At 35.2% G+C, this 5044-nt stretch overlaps 1 non-coding gene across 1 annotated transcript; it reads right to left on the bottom strand.

Moving 5' to 3' along the window:
* Positions 1 to 3753: 3753 nt before the first annotated feature.
* On the bottom strand, positions 3754 to 3915 carry LOC115873953. The gene has a single exon (XR_004048721.1). It is a non-coding gene; the product is annotated as a U1 spliceosomal RNA (small nuclear RNA).
* Positions 3916 to 5044: the final 1129 nt, after the last annotated feature.

Raw genomic sequence — 5044 nt, 5'->3', positions numbered from 1 at the left:
TTTTTTTGTCTTTGATGCCTGATAACTGATCCCTTCAACACCTTGTGATCTCACAGGCTGGTGTGCTTCTTCCATGTGGGCTTTGTTGTTTCTCAGTTAGATGGCCACTTGTTTATCTTCCAGCCTATAGGACCCCAGATTATATATCGTTTGATAGCCAGGCACCATCAATTTTCTTCACTGCATTTGCTTATGTACCCACTTTGTCTTCAGTGATCATGTCAGGTAGGCTGGTGTGCTTCTTCCATGTGGGCTTTGTTGTTTCTCAGCTAGATGGCCAACTGTTTATCTTCAAGCCTTTAAGACCCCAGACGATAGCCAGGCACCATCAGCTATCTTCACCACATTTACTTATGCACCTGGTTTGTCCTCAGTGATTGAGTCGGGACAAGCTGGTGTGCTTTTTCCATGTGGATTTTGTTGTTTCTCAGCTAGATGGCTGCTTGTTTATCTTCAGGCCTTTAAGACCTCAGATATTATCTTTATAAATTAAATTTTTTTTCTTTCTTTTTTTTTAATTAACTTATTCTTCTGCGGGTTATTGGTTTTCTTTTTTGTTGTCATCATTGTGTTCTCTTTTGTTGCTTTGTCTTGCTATGCCTTCCTTTTTGGTGCATATTATTATCTCTGCAGATCTATCTAGATAAGATAGGCTGGATGAACAGTCTGGAGCAGAAAACAATGGGACTGATGGTTCCAGGGGGACAAGCCAGTCAGGGTGCAGGGTATCAATGATGAAACATACAACTTTCCTCTAGTTCTTAAATGCTTCCTCCGCCCACTATAATGACCCCAATTCTACCTTACAAATCTCCAGAGGATGTACACTGGTACAGATAGGAACTGGAAACACAGGGAATCCAGAACAGATGGTCCCTTCAGGACCACTGGTGAGAGTGGTGATACCTGGATAATGGAGAGAAGGTGGGGTAGAAAGGGGGAACTGATTACAAGAATCTAGGTAGTGCCTCCTCCCTGGGGGATGGACAACAGAAAAGTAGGTGAAGGGAGACATCGGACAGTGTAAATTATGACAAAATAATAGTTTATAAATGATCAAGTTTCATGAGGGAGGGAGCAGTGGGAAGGGAAGGGGAAAAATGAGGAGTTGATATCAAGGGCTCAAGTAGAAAGCAAATGTTTTGAGAATGATGATGGCAACAAATGTACAAATGTGCTTGACACAATGGATGGATGGATTGTGATAAGAATTGTATGAGCCCCCAATAAAATGATTAAAAAATAATGACTTCTTTCTTCAAAACTTTCAATCAGAGGAAAGAAAATACTTGCCCTCAAAAATGTGATTTGTTACAAGCTTAAAAATGATTCAGCTGACTTTGCTGGAATATTACCTGCTCTGCTTCTACGAAAGCCAATTTATTTAGTCATAGTGGCCAACTCGGAAACTAGAACTAGTAGAACAGATCTTAGGATAAGTAGTTGTGACAAGATAACAAAAATCACAATATTGAAAAACGAATGTTAATCGATTCTACGTTCTATTGTAGTGATGCATTTGCTTCCCAAAGGAATTCAGTATTTTAACTATCAGTAAGACCTTAAAATATTTCAGATTCTAGCAGATAGTTTTCATCTGCTAGATTCTGTCATCTATTGACACGTACACCGAACAATGAATACACATATCACATTACTTTTGTCCTTCAGTGTTCACAAAATTCTTTCATATTACAATGTTTTTTTTATATTTACTTGATCATATGAGTCAAATTTTGTAAACTTTACCTGTGCTATTAATATATATGATTGAGGGCATGAGATAGAAGAGGAAAAATATATCGATCCCTCTTCTCCACATATTACAAAGTAGATTTTCCACTCTGAAATCTTATTCCTTACCTCCTTCCTAGTTTAATACTTGAGATAATAGATTTTATTTCCTTTGTTTTTTTCTTTTTCATGGTTTATTGAACTAACCTCTAAGTTTTTGTTTTTAACGTTCAAAAATGTTTTGTATTCATTTTACTCTTGTAACTGTAATAGCAATCTTTTTTCTTAGTAACTATTCTATGACTTTCTATTCTTCAGCTTAACACTACCTACTTTTAAATTGATAAAGTTTAACAAAATTAATAGTATAAAAATGACAATTTAATTATTTTATATATGTTCTGAATTCTCTTTTATTTTACTTTTTTATTTTATCTATTTTTAGCACTTTTCAAATTACCTTTGTTGATGCATTAATTAAATGCTCTCATTCCTTACTTGATGATTATTTAATAAATACTAGTGAGGAAAAAATGGTACTACTAGAGGGAACTTATTCTAAAACTTGCTATACTTCTGGTTGCCCTAATAATTTCACAATGAATAAAACAGACTCTTAAATAAAATAGATGCCTCAAAAATCAAAAGGTGCATATTCCAACCACGTCTTTTTCACTAAGCCATATAATGATGATACAATTGCTGGAATGGTTTTCCATCAGTCCTTACCCAGAGCTGCTAACCAACATTGGACTGTAAGTAACTGATGACAGCTAAACTCAATAAGCTAGGAGGTATGAATGATAAGATTAATAAAGGAAGGACCCAATAATTATTTAGTCAAAATCACATTCGTCACATTGCTCTCATCACTAATCCTATTAAAAATATTCTTACTTTATACTTACTATCCGTTCTCTTATTAAGAGGAAAGCATGTTATGAAGTTTCTCCCTAATTTTTCCTTGTGCAGTTTGTCTAATCTCAAGTCAGAAACATCTCCAGTTGGTGTTCATATATAATAGTTATATATAGAGAAAGAAATTTTACTTCAGATTATGGACTGTGTTATGTACTTTATTTCCTGTGAGGAAGGTATCGTTATTGTGTCAATTTCTAAGCTGAGGAAAGTAAGTCTCAAAAAAATTAAAATGTCATATTTCAGCTAATCCAAATGTCTGATACAGCATTGTTTTATTTACCACCACAAATAAAAGAATTTCCCATTAAATTATCATGAGATGACTTAAAGAATGTCAAATAATAAACAATTATTAGTCTTACCCTCTTTTGAAATATATTAAATTTGTAAATTGTTAAGCAGGGCATGCTGGCCTAGACTTCTCAAGAACAAAGCATAACAAAGCCATCTTTATCGTAAAGGCTTTAAAAAAAACACATATCATTTGGATGTCTTACATACTTTAGATATGTTTTCAGGTGAGACCGGTCCCTAGAGAAGGACATCATACTTTGTAGAGTCGAGGGGCAGCTAAAAAGAGGCAGGCAGACAAGGTGAAGGGCACAGTGGCTGCATCCATGGACCAAGCACAGGAACAATTATGAGGACAGTGCCGGGCTGGACGATGTCTCTTCTCTTGTGATAAGGCCATGCTGTGTTGGAACGGACTCAATAGCACCAACCAGCAGCAGCTATGAACAGCACGAATGGTAAGTCTATTCCCATAGATAAGGACAGTCTTGGAAACCTTCAGGGGTAGTTGTGCCCTGTCCTGTTGCATTTATTCTCTCCTATTGACTGGATGACCTTGGTTTGGGTCTGATACATCTGTATTACAGTTTTTGTTACTCACATGTAGAAATAAATGGCTCTTATACATCTTTTGCATTAAGCATGTTGGAGGGAATATTTCTAAATATCTAAAATTGTCTTCTAATGCATTTGAACACAGTGAATAACATAGTATCGATTCCTGCCTGTCATTAAATGCTTTATTTGCACCCAAGGGTAAAAAATAGCACAAAATAATGTGTTCTAGCTTTTAATTTTTTTTTAACGCAAGGGAAAGTGTGAACACGGTCCCCCACTGCCATAAAGTGTGCAGTTGTTTCCCACATTTGGGGAAATTGCAGGGGTCAGCACATCCAGAGTGCAATAGATGAGCCTCACTCTGGGAAAACCACCTTCGTGATCATGGCATCTCCCCTGCCAGGTAAGTCTAGCTGTTAATATTTCACACTATCTTTTCAATTGCAGTTTTTCTGTATTTTATTTTGTCATCAATGTTTGTTTGTTTCATTTGATATCTTAATTTTGTTTTATATGGGGGATTTTTTGGATGTGAAAACTAATGAGTCATTGACTAGGTTAATCATTACTTGGCGGTGTGGTAAGGAGAGTTAGGGGGAAAGAGGGCCTAGCAACAATGAGTACAAAAACAGAAAATGTCCTCAAAGTGATTGTGGTGATGATTACCCAGCTCTTCGGAATACAATTGAACCACCGAATTGCATGACATGTGAATTATATACAGATTAAACATTTTTTAAATAAAACTTTAAAAACTCATCCTTGAAAAAAGAAATAGAAAAAGGAAAACACTTGGTACCAGTCTCTGACACTAGACAACTTCTTGGCAATGCCGATTGGATCATGTAGGCCCTAGGACTAGGTTCCCCTCTCTGTAAATTGAAGAGCATGTGAAGAGTCCTGCTATCATGTAGAGTCCATTGGAAAGTAGTTTATTGCAGATGTAGTTAGGTTAAAATTTAATATCTTATCATTTGATTTCACCTTAGACCCATTTTAAATTTGTTCTACTTTTTTATATTTTCTATTTTTAATTAAGATTTTCATCAGCTTTACTTTGTGATTGTTGTTAGTTTTTGCTTTAGTGGAATTTGGGGGTGGCATAGGGGGCTGTTTGGGATGTTTTCTGTATATGCAATTCAGAATAGATAAATCTATTGAGACAGTAACTGGACTAATGGTTTCCTGGGAGTATGACAGGGGAGGCTAGGAGGAAATGGGGAGCTTATAACACTGAGTACAAGAAAGAAGAAAATGTTCTAAAATTGATTTGGTAATTTTGTAAAACTCTTCTTTACATGATTGAAATATTGAATGGTATAATATGTAGAATATCTGGAAATAAAACTATTGAGTTTTGTTTGTTTTTAAGGCCACAAAAACTTAGTAAATAAATACAAGTAAGCTACCTTTTCTAATAGCGAAAAAAAGACTAATAAAAAAACATCCAATTTAGAATTATTCTCTTCAATCCAGTATTAGATAACTGTACAAGTCAACTTAATTGGTTTATTGATGAAAAAACATTTAACTTTACCCA

The sequence above is a fragment of the Echinops telfairi genome, unplaced genomic scaffold (assembly GCF_000313985.2).
Source record: "Echinops telfairi isolate 266 unplaced genomic scaffold, ASM31398v2 ScPeMD7_7469;HRSCAF=8507_1, whole genome shotgun sequence".
NCBI lineage: Eukaryota > Metazoa > Chordata > Mammalia > Afrosoricida > Tenrecidae > Echinops > Echinops telfairi.
This window is presented reverse-complemented; position numbering and strand designations above follow the sequence as displayed.